We start from the raw sequence: 19,014 nt of genomic DNA, 5'->3' as shown, positions 1-19,014 counted from the left end.
CCCTTCTCCACTCATCTGCCCGGTGCATGCTTCCTCATTCTTTGGGCCTCAGCAGGAATGTCTCTTTGTGGAACCTTCCTGATCCACCCAGGCAGAGGGATCACCTCTTCTTTCTTGCTCTTGTTGTACTATGGACAGCTGATTTTTACACACGCTCCACTGAATATGTATTATTAACTTCTACTACTGTCTCCTTAGTTCTCCTGTGAACTTCTGGAGGAAAGAGACTGAGTCTCATTTCTCTTTGTTTCCATAGTGCCAAGAATAGTGCAAAGTAGGGAGATGCTCAGTGAGTATTTTTGAAGCAATTACTATTTAAATAGATGGGTTGTTTGTATAGAGAAATGCATTCCCAAGTGCTAGAGAAACTATTTATAAACAAACTCTTGAAACACAACATTTTTTGAAGTTGGAGATTACTTACACTGTTTTGTATGCTCCCAGAGCTCTGCCCGTGGTAGGCATGACTAAACTGCATGCTTTTAGTTAACCACAGTGAGGGTCTTGTGGCCTGGAAATGCCATGTGCTGGAACAGGAACAAAGTGAGGCAGGCCCTGAGGATATAGAATCCCTGAAGCTGCCCCAAGGGAGTGCAGGATGGCAAGCAGAATGTGGTATCTGCTGGGCGTGGCAACCAAGCACAGGATGGGCAAGCAGTTGGCTTTGCAGAGCCTAATGGAATAAATGAGAAGTCATGAAGGTAGCAGAACACGGAAGCATTAGGGAAGTTTGTGTGAAGGACATACGGGCAAGGCCTGGTAGAGCTCTACGCCTAGGGGAATGTCGGCATATAGCCCTTTCATCATTCATTCGTTCAGCAAATATTTATTGAACAGCTATGTGAAAACACTTCTAAGAGAAGGGGGACTCTTGAGCTGATTATCTTGTTTCCAGTCAGGATTTATCCTAGAGATAGGAAGGGGCAGAACTGTCAACATCAAATAAACCCAACTATAGCAAGAAGAAAGTCTAGGGTGGGATATCAAGAAAGGCCTGACAAAATCTCTTGACTGATGGAACTGTATTCAGCCTAAGACTGTCCATTACACCACTAAAATAATTGACTGGCCATACCAAGCATAGGTGCTCTATAGCAAAGAACTGGAAATGCTGACTTTTAACAATACCTTGACCTTGGAAAATATTTTAATACAAGTCTAAAATACTTTTACACTTCACAGGAGACTTTAAAATTCTTTGACATTGGCAGGGGTGGTTTTATACCCACGTTTTGGATGAGGACATTAAAATAGTCACAATTTAAATGGATGGGTTAGCTGGGTGTCGGGGTGCACCCCTGTAATCCTGGTGACTCGGGAAGCTGAGGAAGGAGGATGGAAAGTTCAAGGCCAGCCTCAGCAACTTATCTTAAGCCATAAAAAGGGATGGGGTTGTAGCTCAGTGGTAAAGCACCCCTGGGTTCAATCCCCAGTACCAAACAAACAAACAAAACTAAAAAACAAACAACAACAACAGCAAAACCCATCAACTCCTAAAGGGATGGTTTAGTCTGGCATGCTAGGGATGGAAGCAGAACTAAAACCGCAGGTTTTTGTATTGCGAGTGCACTGCTCTTTCTCTTTTCCACTGCTTTGCTTGTGTGTTGGTGTGACAACTCTTGAAAGACCACCTTTGCTGATCACATAGTCCTGGTTTGATTGATTTCAGGGAAACGGGACCCAGCTGGGTCTCAGGATATTCTCAGCAATAATATTAAGATACTTGTTTTATAAAACATACTTCAATTCTAAAAGAGTAGACCTGTTGTCAAGATTTTTTTTTTTTTTTGTGGTGCTAGGGGATTCGAACCTAGGGCCTTGTGCTTGCAAGGCAAGCATTCTACCGACTGAGCTATCTCCCCAACCCAAGATATTTCTTAATAAAAAAAAGATGTCTTGTTCTTAAATATACTAAAGTAAGTCACCAATATCAGATATTTAAAAATACCAGTTTCTAGTGAAAATAGCTCCAATTTTTGTGATTTCACCATGTTGTTGGATTACTGAGCTCCTACAATGTGTCAGGTACTACTCCACACTTTTAAGGATACAGCATTAAACAAAGGAGACAAAATTCTGATTTTATTATAGGATTTTTGTCCTACTTGGGGAGGGGGTGTTTGTGAAGGAGGCTAACAAAACCAGGTAAAATATAAAGTATATCAGATGATGCTGAGTGCTATAGAGAAGGACACAGCAGAGAATGGGGCCACATATGCACGTTGGAGAGTGGTTACAGTTTTAAATAGGATGGTCAGGGGAAAGTCCCACAAAAATCTTGAAGGACATACATTTTTATGTGCATCTCCAAAAACTACAAAAAATTTAGTAAATATCCAATCTACTTATCCATGATTATTAGTGAGTCTACACCTGCCCACATGCACACACATACACATGAAACCAGCATTTGCTTTTCAAACTAACTTCCAACTCTTCCTGCACCTAAAAGATGAAATGAATTTGAATTTATGTTTTTGTAGAACTATAAGGATGTGGAATCTGCCTCTTAGTAATCAGACCTCCCACTGTTTAGCTCAGTGATAAAATTCCCCAATAAATTTTGACTTGAAAGATTTCAGGATATCACAAAAATGGGAATGACGAATGGAGGCTATGAGATGAGGCAAATATTTGGCAAATCCTGTGAAGAACTTAGAACAAGCTTTATTAAGCATGGCAGAATCAGATGATCATTACTGTTTTTATTTTTATCTGGGGTCAAACATAATTAAAACATTTTCTGTGGGTTTCCAAATTAGCCTAACAATTTATTGGTCTCCAAAGATCTTTGTAGAGATGGTCATCTTGGCACAGAGTTCTAAAACAGAGGGCTCTCTCGATCTGGAAAGGAGTTGAAAAATAATTTGTTTAAAAACAAAACAAATCCCGAGAAACACCGTGAGAGAATGTTTTGTGTCATACTGAGAACTCAGCTGAAAGGTGGTTTTGGAGATTCTGTGGCAAGCTGAGACCCAGAATGCCCAGTTGCTCCTGGTGGTTTAGAACTGCAAACATCTAGGAGAAAAAGGTGTAGCTGCCCCCTTGTGGCCAAGTACAAGGTGTTGCCTCCTTCTCAATATTTACAGGAAACAATGATATGTTTTTCCCCTGGAATTATTCATGAAATAATCTAAGAGTAATAAAGCATTTTGAATTTTCATATGGGCTGCAAAGACCTTCCCCCCGAAAGCAAGACCCTGCAGATCAGTAAATACATACTTCTCAGCTGAACAAAATCCCTGGCTATTAGTAGATTATATTAAAATTGTGACTTCTTTGACCATACCCCAAAGGGAGTCATGTGAGGTTTCTGGGATGGAGTGGAGTAGGATTTAAAGATGAAATCCTCAAGTCTATAAGTAGTTATTTGCGGGGAGCAGTGGAGGTTAACTGGAGAAGAGATATTGGAAATAACAACAGGAAGGGCTTTGACACCTCTCAAGATGATAAAAGCTGTCCCTTAACCTGAGTGTTTAGACTTTAGTTTCCTCATATGTAAAATGAGATAGTTCAAAGACAACTTCTAGTACCCTTTTTAGTTCTGAAACTCTATAAATGTGAGGTGATGGACAGGACAAACTGCTTTTTGGCTTTTGGGATTTCTTTCCTTTCTGGCTGTGTGGTTTTATAATTAGTGAATGAAAGAACCCCTGGGGATATATCATGTTATGAACCCTTTGAAAATTGCAGAGCTACAGGGAAATCTGTAGAACTGCTCTCTTGATCTTATGAGGGGTTTCTCAGTTTATTCAGGCAAGTACTGTTAAGTATTTGCTCTGTTATGCATTATTCTAATATGACATTAGGTGGGAGAAGAATTCTTGTCTTCAAGGCATTTATAGTTTGAAAAATTTTAAATTCAATTTTTTAAATTGTGGCCTTACACAGTTTGCTTATATGTTCACATGCTTCTTAAAATGTTGAAGGGAACTTATCTTAATTTTAAATGTGCCTAATAATCGGAGGTGGGATCATATTGAAGTTTAGCAAAACTCTCAAGAGTTGATCTGGAGTCAAACCTTAGTTGGGGGAAAGTGTACTCTTTGGTGAAGCTTCTAGTAGAAGATGCCCCTGGCCAACTTTGGTCATTTTGTAAACTGCTCTTCAATGAATCACTTTTTAAGGAAATTCTACCAGCTCCTTTCTGTTTTTGGAAAATGCCTTTTCTGTGTTCTCTGTGCAGATTCATTCTGTGGCATAGAATGTCTAATTCAGAAAGCAAGATTGTGTCTTAAATGATCTATAAAACTGTTAAAAAATGCTCTTATCAGTTTAAAATTATTTTCCTTGGTTTGTTTTCTCCTCAGTTCCTTGTGCATACTCCGCTGTCTAAAGTAGAGAAACACTCTTAAATTTGGCAACATTAATTGTTTTGGATGTTTGAAAACTTAAGTTGTATGCTATTAAAATGAAAATTGACTTATTAGTTATATGGACATGCACATCCATGCTATGAGCAGCTTACAGGAGCTTGAGAAAAAATGATTATTCCAGATTACAGAAAAATTTGGGGAGATCTCTTGTTGACACAGTTTTTCCCCTCATGTTGCCTTGGTATTTTCGGAATATCTTGCACATCATCTACTATATGTGACTTTGTTGTAAGTCAGAGTTTGGTTAGATAGAACATTTGAACTCTATTCAACTTGGCAATGTGAAGAGCCTGGAGTCCAATGATTTGTCTTTAGGGCGGTGTTTGGGGAATAACAAAATATTTCAGAATCATTAAGGGTATTCCAAAAGGGAATTTGGGAGTGGTTGAAATGCTTTGTGTACTTCTAAGAAGGCAGGATGGGAGAGATTAGAGGAGGAAAATGGTTTTAAAATTTCACTTAGAGATTTGTAAACATAATCAACATTACTGCAGGTTCGTGATAAAATGATAATAAAATAAAAACTGATAAAAAGTGTCCTTTTCTGGTCTCAGTTTAACAAAACTGAGAAGGTAAAACAAACAAAAACTCACATATCACAATGGCAGGATCATTAATGAGTGATGTTAGAGGTCCCTCCTGACCAAAGATGTGTCTGTTAGGAAAACTTACAAATATAAGGTGTGTGATATCACTTTGATGCATATGGCGATGCCATAGATTGTTTCTTTAAACAGATTTTCAGATAGCTAGGATTTGAAGGAGAAAGTGTGAAGTCTTCGGAGAACACAGATCTGGGCTCAGAATATTCTGGGCCCCTCATCTGCTGGCTGTATTGTCTTGGGTAGGTTCTTTAGTCTGTTTCCTTACTTGTAAGTCAGGGTTATTCCTTTTCTCTCATAGGCTTAGTCAGAGAAGGCTCCATGCCTTTTTCTTGCCACATTTTCCAGATTTCAAGGAGAATTTTGCTCCATACTGGCTGATCTTCAAGATCATGCCAATCAGCAAGGTCTAAAAAGCTGAAAGAACAAAACAAATTGTTTAGATGTGATTGTTTGGATTAGGCAGCACAAGGAAATTCAAACTCCCTCTTTGAGCTATGCCATTAAAGAAGGGTGCTTTTACAGTTGAAGACAAATTGGTCTTTATCCCATAGCCTGTAAGTAAACTTGCGTTTTTAGTTTTTTTTTTTTTTTAGGTGTGCACATGTGGAAAGGTAGAAGGGGTTTACAATTCCCACACATCTGGTTTAAAATCTTATCCAGGCATTTTCTTTTGGGGTTGTGCTTTGAACCTGGTCATTGATTGCTTTTCAGGCAGATCTCTTTCCTATATTAATTTGTTCTTTCATGTCATTCAAATATTTCAACCATTGAGTGTACATTATTGAACACGGTTCTTGTCTTTATGGTTAAGATCTTGTTTGTAGCATCACCTAGTTCTGGAACACAAACTTAAATGTACAATGCAGGCTAGAAGTAGGGAAGGATTTACCAAATACCAAATATGAGCACAGGAGACCTCAGTTTAGATGGTAGCTACCCGTTAACAGCTGGTAGGCCCGTCAGTATGTAGACTACATAATGCCAATCTTCCAGTTTTTTCTGAGGATAGTCAGATATAAAGGATTTAAATGTGAACTCTTTCTTGATTTTTTTAAAATAGCATGCAAACCAAATGGAGCCTATTATCTGAGGACTGCCAGTCTCTATACTTGGATTCCAGCTGCAGATAACAATCTCTCTCCCTATCTTCATCCTGGAAGCTGATGGTTAAGACCTAACTCACCTGGAGTCAAATCACAGCTCCATCATTTATTAGCTGTGTGACCTTGGCAAGGAACTTGGCCTCTCATCTACAAACTGGAGATGATGATGTACTTATAGGGTTTTGGGGAATAATCAAATGACTTAAAATATATAAAGAGCTTAGAATAAGGTATGGAATGTAGCAGGTGCTATTGAAGTGTTTAATATTATTGGAGTTTCTTTTGTGTTCTTTCACTAAGGGACCACATTCCTTTCCCCATGAGGTATGGAAAGAGAGAAGGAAGGAAAAAGGAAACTTAACCTATATTGAATGATTCCTATTTGCCAGGGGTTATGCCAGGTGCCATTTCCTCATTTAATCCTTATGCAGATTGTCCAGGTAGATTTTGTGCACATTTTACAGTACAGGGAAATGAAATTGAATGAGATTCAGTAACTTGTCCATGGTACAGTTAGGATTTAAATTTAAGTGGATCTGAGTCCAAATGCATCTTTTTACTAGAAAGCTTACCATCCTTGACTCAGGAGATTTGTTGTGAATTTGGTGACTGATAGTATCTCTATTGTAGGGAAATTTGTGGGAAATTGCATTCTAAATTAATCTACTTGGCTTTGGATTAACCCAGGAGAACTGTGCTACTCTTGAACCCACTGTCCTTTCCAGGCACACCCTAGCCCCTTGGAGTCACAAACTGGGTCTTTTCCCAACCTGAAGCTCCTAGCATGACAATGAGCTCAGATGCTTACAAAGGAATACATGAAAGACTCACAAGAAGAGGCTCCAACAGTTTTGCAGTTTGACTTGCAATGGTAGGTTTGCCAGGTCAGGTATTATAACCTTTAATGACCGCTCTCCCAGCTCCCGAAGTGTGGTGAAACCCTTACCTCCCTTCCTAACTAGGTTCCTTTTGGTATCAGTGGAAACAATCAGAGTGGATGGGAGGTGAGTGAGGGGAAGGAAGAAGGAAGGGAGAAAAGAACACAGTGGGAAATGTGTCTGTAGAGATAAAAGAGAGCAGGCAAAAGCCACTAAGCAAACTTCCTCTCAGATGCACAAACCCATCTGGGTCGTAGATGAACTTCCCAATGAGGACAGAATCAAAGCACAGGCGACTGTTCTCTTTGGGAAGCCCTTTCGTCTCATTTGGCTCTGCTGAAAACAGCTTTTGCTTTTGGTAGGTGGAATGAAAGAATATGGAAAATTTACTGAAAAGAATATTTGCTGTGATAAATCACACAAAGTCTTTCCCAATTAAGGCTTAAGTCATATCCATCTCTAGCTATGAAGGAGGAAAAATATGAACATCTCTCTGCTGGCTGGTGAAATGTTTTTAAAGGACTTTAATTCCTCTTCCATTTGAGCAGTTTGAACATACAACTTGCTTATGCTTGCCTTATTGACTCAAATGTGTTAGGAATCAGTGAAATGAAGGAAATGATGAACTGAATAATTAATAGGTCTGTTTTTAAGGAGCCTGTGGAAAACAAACAGGCAAAGGAGAATTACAGTTCCCCTTCTGTCCCTTTATCATCTTGCTCTGTCTCCCACTGGATTGAGGGAGTGTCAGGGCTGCTGAGTCACCTCTTGCTGTTCCCTTTCACTCTCTCCAGATGGAGTGCCAAAGCTGGGAGGGCCATGCTCCCTGTGGCTTGGGCCAGGTCTGCTCACAGATGGATCTCTGGAAGTAATCCGGATGTAGAGCAAAGCTGGGGCCCATCTTTCCAGAGCCAAGGGTCAGCATCTGAATGAATATGCAGCAAGTGCTCTTTAATAGGCTTAATCTAGAGCCCCATGCTTCCAGGGTGAAGGAGCTCTGGCATGTTACTTAATCTCTCTGATTCTCAATTTGCTCATCTGTGCAAAGGGAATAATCCTAAAACCTATCTCACATTAGTGTGATGATGGAATGAGTTTTATCACATGTGCAGTGATTGGTACATATTAATACTTCAATAACGTTTTAGAGGTGAGACTAATCACAAGAACAGGTGACCATATTTGCATTGGAACTAATCTTTTACAGAGGCCTACTTTCACCTCTTTATGTAAATCGTATAGACTTAATACATTTATATAATACAGTCTTGTTCCTTATAGGGGAATAGTACAATTATACAGCAACTATATGTAGACAGAGCAGGGATCAATTAGATGAATTAAACATGATTTTTAAAAACATGATAGAGGGCTAAAATTCATTTTTAAGGAAATAACTGTTTCATATTTATTATTTCTAAATACTAAATTGCTTCTCATTTTCAATAAGTGGGATGCAGTATTCTCAGGCCCAAATAAATGTTTCACAAAGTTTGGTTTTCTAGTTCATATCAGACGGTGTTTTTTTGCTCACCATTATTAATTCTCAGGGACTGTGTTTTTGCATTTTTTCTGTATCACATTATTATAGGGGGGAGAGCTGAGGAGTGTTATAGTGGTAAAGCAGAATTCAGGATTGTACCTTGCAATCATGCATCATTTAAAACATGTTCCATCCCCCAGATCTTCCCTTGGTAATGTTGGAATGGGAGAGTATAGAATAGAAAGGTCACAAGTTTCAGTACCACATAGACCTGTGCTTGAGTCCTGGATACATCACTTATTATTGAGATTTGAACACATTAGTTATTTCAATACATGTATGGAACAGATGAATAATTTTCACACTTGAGTGTGGATCAGAATCAACTAGGAGGCATGGTTTTAAAACACAGATCATGGACACCATCATAGAGTTTCTGATTCAGTTTATCTACTGTTAAGTCCAGGAATTTGAACTATAATATTCTCAGGTAATGGTGGTAATGATGCTGGTTTGGGGACCTACCTCACTTATAACTAGGATAAATTATGAACTGGTAAGTTAGGTTCAGATCGGGGATTATGAACAGCTACTTAACTATTTAGGGTCAGGTTTCCATATCTGTCAATGGGAAGACAAATGGGAAAAGACTTGGATGTGTTTCTGTGAAGATTGGAGATATTGTGTAGAGGCATCTGGTTCTTAGTGGCAGTGAATGAATAGTAGATATTATACCCTGGAGTCAGAGAACCTTCCATTCAAGTTAAACTGGTTACAAAGTCCTTAAATTCTCAAAATATCATCTATTTGTATAGTGAATGTTAGGGACTGAATTGTGGTCTCCCCATTCCTATGTGTAAGTCCCAATCCCCAACTGATGGTATTTTGGAGATGGGACTTTTGGGAAGTAATTACTGCTAGATGAGGGATAGGGCTCCTAAGATGAAATTAGTGCCCTTATAAAAAAGTCATCTGCAAGCTTTCTTTCCCCCTCTCCCCTTCTCCCTCTCTCCTAACCACGCAAAGACACAATGAAACTCAACCATTTGCAAGCTGGGAAAAGGGCCCTCACCAGGAACTGAATTGACTGGCACCTTAGACTTTTCAGCTTCCAAAGGTGAGAAATAAATTTGTTTTTTAAGCCACTCAGTTCTTGGTGTTTTGTTATGGTAGCCCTAGCTGACTAATACAGTGGAGGTAATCCCTACCTTGTAAATTAGGGATATAATGAGATGCTCTATGTACAGCACCCAGGACAGTAGTGGAGGTAGCTAATAATGAGTGTTAGTGTTATAATCTAAGAAGAACACTCTGTCTTTTCTTCCAATTCCTTTACAGGATTTCTCATGTTAACTTCACTAAGAACTCTCTAAGTCTGAGGGTCAATGAATTAAGGGGCATGAGGATGAGATAAGTAGTGCAGGTTATTTCTTTTTTTTTTTATTGTAAACAAATGGGAAACATGTTGTTTTTCTGTTTGTACATGGCGTAAAGGCATACCATTTGTGTAATCATAAATTTATATAGGGTAATGTTGTTTGATTCATTCTGTTATTTTTTCCCTTCCCCCCACCCCTCCCACCCCTCTTTTCCCTCTATACAGTCCTTCCTTCCTCCATTTTTGCCCCCCTCCCTAACCCTAACCCTAAACCTAACTCTAACCCTAACACTAACCCCTCCCACCCCCCATTATGTGTCATCATCCGCTTATCAGCGAGATGATTCGTCCTTTGGTTTTTTAAGATTGGCTTATCTCACTTAGCATGATATTCTCCAATTGTATCCACTTGCCTGCAAATGCCATAGTGCAGGTTACTTCTAGTTACTGCCTTTCAACTTCATTGTTAAAGATGAATTTCCTTTTCTTCAACTCATCTTTGGATCCACCCATATTTATATAAAAATGAAAATGGCATCAAACATATTCCTGGGTTCATCCTGGTTGGGAGAGTAAGCCACCTTGGGTGGCTCATTTCTGGTGGCATTCCTTTTTCCCGGAGCATCCTGGTCAGTGATCTTCTGGGTGGTATCTTGCACATGTGTTTCCCATTAAAGTAGCAACTGAAGAGTGGCAACTGTGAATCTTTTCTGGCTGGTGCTCAGGTTCTATTTTCTTCTGTAATTAGCCTGGGGTGGATGTTTTTGGAGGGAAGGACAGGGAGACTTTTTTTATGAATTGAAAATTGGACTTGATGCATGTGACACTGGGTTAAATTGCTTAAATTGGCTGTGGTGAAAAATTTCTCCTGGTTCTCCCTCTCACTAAAATTTCCTCAATTATGAGTAGATTCCTCAAGGACTTATGTTTTTATAATTGTCAAGCATCTAATTTTGTTTTAAAAATTGTGTTAAAATATGAAAGAGTTAATTGAAGCTTTCAAAGTAGAAAGAAAGTGAAATAAAATGCCTCTGATTATATTAGGAGCAATAGTTTATCATGGTGTCTAAACACTGGAATCATTTAAACAAGTAAACAAGTTCGCTGGGGGCACTTTTAATAGTTTTTATTATTTTACTTTATGAAAAAGACATTATGTCAGCAACTCTGGCAGTTTCTTACAAAGTTAAACATATATGTACCATGTGATTCAGCACCCCCAGTCCTAGGTGTTTACCCAAGAGAAATGACAACTGGCATTCACAACAGAATTGGTACATGAATGTTATAGTTTTACCCATGATTAACAAAAATAAGGAAATAACTCAAGTGTCCCTCAGTGGGTGAGTGGATAAACAAACTGGCACTTCTGTACAATGGACTACTACCCAAGATGGTGCAGGAACAAACTATGGTCATGTGCAGCTACTTGGTTGAACCTCAGTGGCATTGTGCTGAGTGAAATGTTACGTGACAGTTATGTGACATTCTTGAAAATATGAGACCAAAGTACAGAACAGACTGGTACTCTTCCAGTGCTCTAAGGTAAGTGGGGGACTAGAAAGTAGCAGCACCAGATAATTTTGGGGTGATAACATTTTTCTGTAACTAATTACAGTGTTGGTTCCTTCTGTGACTCACATTTAGCAAAGTTCATAGAACTGTACAACAGAAGTTGTCAATTTTACTGTGTTAATTTAAAAAAATAATTGTCAGATTGGTTTTGGGGAGGGTTGGGAATAGATAAGACATTATGTCTCTTTCAGAAATATAAATGATTGTTCCTGTGTAGTAGGCTGTGGAGTTTTGAATGTGCATTGGGTTGAATCTATTAGGGCTATCTGTGGAGGTAGGAAATGTCAGGAAGGAATTTGGTTTTGATTCCTGGGTATGATGAAGGGATGGAAGAAGGATGAGTTCAGTTTTACCCTTGGCTACACATACAACAACCAAAAATCATAGGACAATATAATGAGTTAACAATACTCATAAATTGCTTTATGAAATCTCTAATCCTCACCACTTATTAACTTTCTGATCTCCACTGCATTTCAAAAATGAATTACATCTGGATTCTGAGTCTGAGATGCCCAAGAGGGGAAATGGTTGGGTCATAAGTGGGAGTTCACCTTCCTTTATACTGCACATCAGCTATTCACATCCTACATCTGAAACTAATTTGTTGTACGTAATTTATTCCATAAAGTTGCTGGAATAAACAATACATGCAAACCTCCTTAGATGTGTATTCAGCAGGGACTTGCTTGGCTGCGTGTGTTTTTGAGCTCTCTCAGCATTTCAGATGTACCATCCAATGCTTGGGAAGTCATGTGGATTCTCAGAGGATCTATTATTTATAAACTAGGGTGCTCATGTGGGTGGTTTGTTATCTGTGATTGCTGTGACGTGGGCTATGGTCCCTATTCCCAAGTTCATTGGGTTGGTAAGGGGGTGCAGACATGCCCACTCTGTGCTTCTGATCTAAGTAAGCATAGTTGGGTTAGGGATTGTTTGGAAAAATGGGACAAGTTACAACATTGTGGCTTGTCACTTACATGGAATGGCACCTCTGAGGGTGCATTTTCCATAGTGGCAGTTATTTATTGGGTGTGGTTCAACTTCATTTCTGTTATGTGGATGCTAAAGCATTGCACAAGGTTCCTAGAACCCTGTCACCTGGTATCCTTACTGCTTTGTGAGGGGGGTGGCATGATACAGAGGAATAAGATAAGACAGTCCTCCTCAGACTTCAAGAATTTCAGTCCTTTAAACACAGTTCTCAAACTATACATTCCAAACTTCATTTTATGTCTTGTAAAGAGGGGGTTATAGCAGAGCAAGTAAACCTGCTTCTAGGGTTTTTTTCTCTCCAAAGTCCATATATTCACTTTGTGTCCATAATTAAATCAAAGTAGTGGGTTTAAAGATTTCCCATCTGAATCCCTATGCCATCTTGATTACTTTAAGATGGAGTACAAATAATAATAGAACACTTTAGCATGATCATCAATTCTAGAACTATGCTTTCTAATTTTTCTTTGTAGCCAAAGGACTGCCCTTGGTGCAGGAATTTTCTGGTTCTCTCTTGAATTTTGGCACATGGTTTCCTCTTTCTTACATTCTTGGAGACCATCTGTCTACATGTTATTCAGGACATCTTCTAGGTGCCAGGCACTGTTCTAGGTACTGAACAAATAAGACAAAGTCAGGAATTTTTGGACGGCAGGGAGATAAACAAAGAAGTAGAAACAATTTCAGAGCATGTGAAATGCTGGGAAAGAAAGAAAACATGAAATAAGATAGTGATTAGAGGGGAAGAGAACACTCATTTCTTAAGAGAATAGATGGTCCTGAAAACAGCTTAAGAGGTGGCTTTTGAACTGAGTCAGAAATAAGAAACCAGCCCTGTAAAGATTGAGGGAAGCACCTTATAGAGGAAGCTGCTTATTCAGTAGGCATTTCTAGCACTTTCCCATTTTGAAGAATGGAAATGGGAATTGCCTCTCTCACTGTTTTATCTAATAGTACACATAAGAAATTGTCTTCTCTCCTTAAGGCTTTGGATAAGGTCAGTTTGGAGGTTCTAGTGTTTAAGAGAAGACTGCTTCTATTTAAGTCATAATTACATAAAATTCGGGCTGCTGCAGTCCCTGATTCTTAGCCATATAATCATGATAATCATGCCGTATTCTATGTTCCCTTGCTTTCTGCTAGAACTGTGGCTGGTCAGAAATTTTTACCTGGTCGGGGTGAATCATACCTCTGTGCTATAGGATACAAGTCAGTATTGGTCTTGTCTTTACTGGATTACCATTATTTCTTACTGATGAGCATTTCTGGTCATAGGGGAACAGAGCTGTGTCCTTGCAAACCTCTTAGGTTCCAGATAGTCTTCCTTGTCCTTACTGTCACAACAACCCATTTTTTTCTTGTTAATTGGGGTCAGTCATCTTGGCCATTACAGAGAAGGAAGTAACCTGATGGCTAGGGTAGGAGGAGCCCCAAGGAGTCAGGCGCCCCATTTAAGAGAATTCCATTTGGATGTGGATTGGATCCTTTCCTTCCCTTTTTCTGCTACCTTATTTGAAGGGCCCTGGTGATGAGTAATGTTACATTTTAGTTTCAAAGAGTGTGTGACCACGTTGACATTACACCCAGGATCACAACACAGGGATGTTTTCACTGTGTGGGGTTCATGAGTTTTCATCCAGATATAGCACAGAAGAGCATGTTGAGGGACAAAGTGATAAACTATACCAGGCATTTTCTGTTTGCCCTCATGCTACCCAGTTCTCTGCATGAGTAAGCTCACCTTTCAAACTGCATTACCAGGGCACTTGTACCTTTTGGCTTCTAGGTGAGTTTGTCCAATGGGAGGCACTGGCTGGAGTTCAGAGGGCAGAAGGAGAAAGGAGGTCAGAGCATTTATTCCTGTCCTTCTAACCCTGCAGGCTATGATTTGATAGATAGTGGTTTCTTCCCTCTGCCCAAGGGTATTGTACATTTCCTGCAACTTGCTTCATGGCTCTAATTCTTTTTTTTTTTATTAGTCCATTTTTATACTTTAATTTATTTATTTCTATGTGGTGCTGAGGATCAAACCCAGGGCCTCACATGTGCTGGGCAAGTGCTCTACCACTGAGTCACAACCCCAGCCTCTATTGGTTCTTTTTATATGGCAGTAGAATCCATTTCGACATAATTATAAAAGCAGGGAATATATCTTGTTCTAATTCAGCCCAGGTACCTCTCCTTCCCCTACCCTCCCCCCACTTAGTGCTCCCTCCCCTTTATTGATCTTTCTGCCATTTACCCATAGTTATTTTTTTTTAAATTAAGTTTGTGTGGATGTACACGATGGTGAGAGTCACTGTGGTATATTCATATATGTACATAGAAAATTTATGTCAGATTCATTCCTCTGTCTTTCCTTTCCCATCCCCTCTTTCTTCTATTCATTTCCCTTTGTCTAATCCAATGAACTTCTATTCTGCCTTCCCTCTTCCCCTTATACTGTGTTAGTATCCACATATCAGAGAGAACATTTGGCCTTTGTTTTTTTTTTTGGGATTGGCTTATTTCACTTAGCATCCACCTACCAGCAAATGCCATAACTTCATTTTTCTTTATAGCTCAGTAATATTCCATTGTGCATGTATACCACATTTTCTTTATCCATTCATCTGTTGAAGCGTACCTAGGCTGGCTCCATAACTTAGTTATTGTGAATTGAGTTGCTATAAACATTGATGTAGCTGCATCACTGTAGTAAGCTGATTTTAACTCCTTTGGATTCTACCAAACTGGGTCAAATGGCGGTTCTATTCCAAGTTTTCTGAGGAATCCCCCTACTGCTTTCCAGAGTGGTTGCACCAATTTGTAGTCCCACCAGCAATGTATGAGTGTAGCCTTTCTCGCACATCCTCCTCATGACTTCAATTCTGGTGACTCCCTCTACTCCAAGATGAGGGTGGCAATATCTTTCTACTATTCCAACAATTCAAAGTCCTTGGGTCCTTCAAAGTTCCTGGACTCCTTAACCCTGTCTTCACCTCTGTAAAGTCTCTTCAATTACTCTTTGGGGTGGATTATCAGGTTCCTTCTGAACCCTTGACTAATATGGTGGGGAGGAAATAGTATGGTATAAAATTGGCAAGGGTGGACATTAGTTAAAACATGCATGGTTATATAGGCCGTAAAAAACAGCTTATATTTCTTGCAAATTTATTGGGAAGTTGAAGATTTTTAGCAGGAAATATAATTCTTCCCCCTTTTAAAAATTACTCTGGATGTCTGGAGAGAACATAAATTTGAGGAACACACACACACACACACACACACACAAAACAATAGTAAGAGGACAAAGAATTATACTAATAGATAACATTTGAATTTTTTTATAGCAGACATTATTTTATACACTTAAATGTATATTCTTCTGTAAGTTTCATAACCTTCCCATGAGGTTATTATTTCCATTTTTGAGATGAAAAAGCAGAGGTCAAGCCACTTTTCTGGTGACACATTTGTTGTTCATTTGGATCACAGATAGCTTTCTATTGAATCTTGTCCTGGTCCTACAAGGCTGGCACTGTGACTATCTTCAACAATTCCACTGATGTTTCAAGCCAGCTTTTTCAGGCTGGTGGGGAACATGATAGGACCAGAAAATTCAACAAGCATGAACCCATTGAAACACTTTGTTCACTGTAAATTAAGTTCCTTAATAAAAAATAATACTGTGTGGGATACCATGATTGTGGATAAAGCATCCTATAAGTCCATGACTGGTAATTTTGGCAGAAGCAATGCATACAGGGAAAGCAAATTTGTATCCAGAGTGTCTATGCAGTAGGATCAAAATACTGCCTTTTCCATGATAGAAGTGTTAGTATATAATCAACCAGTTATTAGGTAGCTGACTGATTACTCTGGGAATGTTATCACTTTGGGAACTCAGTGTTGGTCTCTGCTGCTGGTACAGTGGGCACTCAGCAGTGGTTATAGTTAGGTTGACTTTAGTAAATGGAAATCCATGTTGCTGGTCCAAGGTATAATCTCTACTTTTACCACCATGGTCACTTTATTCATGAACCCATTGGACAATGATGGGGGTAGTTGGGGAAAGAGACTGAATGGATATCCATAAAACAGTCCATATAATTCATTTGTTTATTAAAATTCTCCTTTCTGTCATCTTTTAGTGTGCATTCACATGCATGCAAATATCTTCACTTCTTTTTCATTCAAAAAATCTTATCCATATACTTATTCCCCAAATTTCCTTGTCATCAGTTTTCTAATCTTTTTCCTTCCAAGCCCCTGAACATGCAGTCAAATCATAAATCATACCTATTAATTGGAATATAATAATCACATATCTGGTCATTTTTACTTCCAAGCAAAGTGCCCAGCAGGTGCACTGCCCCAAATTCTGTCTACTGGAAAGATTTCCTCTCACCACACTCCTTCCAGAACATGCCAGTAAGGGCTGGTATAACATACCCAAATGAGGAATATGTTGCCTCCAAAATCCAAAGAGGTTCCTAGGCAGTGTACCTCTTGTTTGGTTGTAAGAGGGACCAGATGCTTTACTTCAAAAGGGATATCTCAATATGCCCCACAACAGCAATCCTAGAAATCTCACTGAGGTAGAAGCCCCTGAATTTTTTTTGACTTATTTTTCCACTTTCTGACCTGCAAATACCTTACTAATGAATCTACAGTAGTTGCTACTTATTGCTCACTAGGTCAATCAGCATTATATCATGATTGAATGTCACATCTTTTTGGGCATATTTTTGCCTGGTGGAATGCCATATCCTGTGGGAGGGACAGGTGATCAAGATTCTTTGAACTAAATTGTAACAGGGTTGAAAAGTTGAGACAAGACAGTGAAGTTAGATTGCTCACTTTGCCTGCTAAAAGCAGCAGCTGTATGTGGTGGTCTTTACTAACAGGTATTGGGAAAAAAGTGTTTGATGGATTAGTAGCTGCATACCAGGTATTAGGGAATGTGTTAATTTGCTCAAGCAATGAAAGCACATCTGGTATAGTAACTTCAATTAAAGTCATTACCCGGTCAAGTATATGATATTACACTGTAATTCTCCAAGATTCAACTGTCTTCTATATAGGTTAAATAAGAGTAGTATGGGGATGTGGTGGGAATCACCACCTTTGCATCTTTCTGGACTTTTGTGTTGCCATTAATCTATGAAGTCCCTCCAGAGCTTGCTTTTGGTTTACAACTTTTCTGGGTAAAGGCAGTTGTGGTGGCTTCTACTTTGACCTTTCCCACTGTAATACCCCTTATGCCATACTCAGGGAACCAAGGTGGGAATTCTGCATACCACTGAGTTTGTCTATTCTAATTATCCATTCTGAAATAGGAGAAATAACCACAGATTGGTTTGGGGGACACCCTGGTTCTGCTGTGAGATGGATCTGAGCCAAAACTCTCTTGATCATCTGACCTTCATAAGCCCCATCTCTGACTAGTGAACCACAGTGACCTTTGGATCTGATTCTGTAGAAGGGAAAGGGGTGGAGAGAACTGGAAAGGTGGGAGGAAAGGAAGAGGAAAATATATAAATAAGCCAAATGGGCTGGGGCTTTTACAATTGGCAAGAGTTTGGAAATAGTGATTGAGAGGCTCAGGAGCAACTGTGGGAGAATTAAGAACAAGAGAGGAGATTTCTAGAAGTATTGCTAAAGATTATGAATTGGTTTCCATTTAATGTTCTTTGTCAGATCTAAATAAAAGTGGGGATTACTTTTTAAATTACTGTGGTCATTGGACTATATATTTTTGTTTTAATACAATACTCCACTAGAACTTGGCCATATGGTTTACATTTGGGTCAAATTTAAGTTTAATAAATATTAAATTTATGTCTCAGGTTTCCTGAAGGAAAGACTATTCAGAGATCCTGCATGGCAGTATTTTTTCCTCTTCAGGCAACATGCTCAGCCATGTCTATGAGAATACATATAGTATATAGTTATATGGTAAGTGTCCACAAAGCTGTATGATTACTTGTGTACAGTTATGTTTACTCTATGTTAAAGCATATTTATTTCAAGATTATTGAACCTCTGAAAACTATTGATTCCATAGAGAATATTATAAATTAAGTTTTTATGAAAAATTCGTCAGCTAACTTCACTAGAATGTAAGCTCCATGAGGGTAGTGACTTTCTTCTGCTCATTGCTGCATCATAAGTGCCTAGAATAGTACCTGGAATATAAAAAGTGTTCAATAAACCTTGATAAATGAGTTAGTAAGTATAGTAAAATGAGTTGGTCAAACCACCTTGATCCTCCAACTAGAAAATGCTGAAAATACAAATGAATTTAGACTAGTTGAAAGTCAAATTTAACTAGCATGTTCTTTTTATAGTAATTTCTTTGAAACATTTTATCTTATACTATTTATTTTGGTGATACTAGCAAGAAATATTCCCTATTCAAATAACAGTATCTATGTAAACCCTGTAAATCTTGAAGTAAAAAAAAAAAAAAAAAAAAAAATCAAAGAAAAAAATCTATCATTTTTCTCCTATGATATAAAAATGACCAGCAACTTCTAGGTTGTTTTATTCAGTAATATATTTAGCAAGCAAGGCACAGTTTATTATAGGAATCAACATGGAACTAGATTAACTCCGCCAGTCTTAGTGATGAATCC

The 19,014-nt window shown here is 38.7% G+C and overlaps 1 long non-coding RNA gene across 1 annotated transcript in view; it reads right to left on the bottom strand.

The window, feature by feature from the left end:
- Window positions 1-2,696: 2,696 nt before the first annotated feature.
- The window catches only part of LOC124963327 (uncharacterized), a 47,304-nt gene continuing 30,986 nt past the window's right edge, over window positions 2,697-19,014 (bottom strand). Inside the window, exons 2-3 of the long non-coding RNA XR_007104708.1 lie at window positions 5,247-5,395; window positions 2,697-2,844 (exon numbers count right to left, since the gene is read on the bottom strand). This is a non-coding gene — a long non-coding RNA (uncharacterized LOC124963327). The remainder of the gene's footprint in view (window positions 2,845-5,246; window positions 5,396-19,014) is intronic.

The sequence above is a fragment of the Sciurus carolinensis genome, chromosome 13, assembly GCF_902686445.1.
Source record: "Sciurus carolinensis chromosome 13, mSciCar1.2, whole genome shotgun sequence".
Taxonomy (NCBI): domain Eukaryota; kingdom Metazoa; phylum Chordata; class Mammalia; order Rodentia; family Sciuridae; genus Sciurus; species Sciurus carolinensis.
This window is presented reverse-complemented; position numbering and strand designations above follow the sequence as displayed.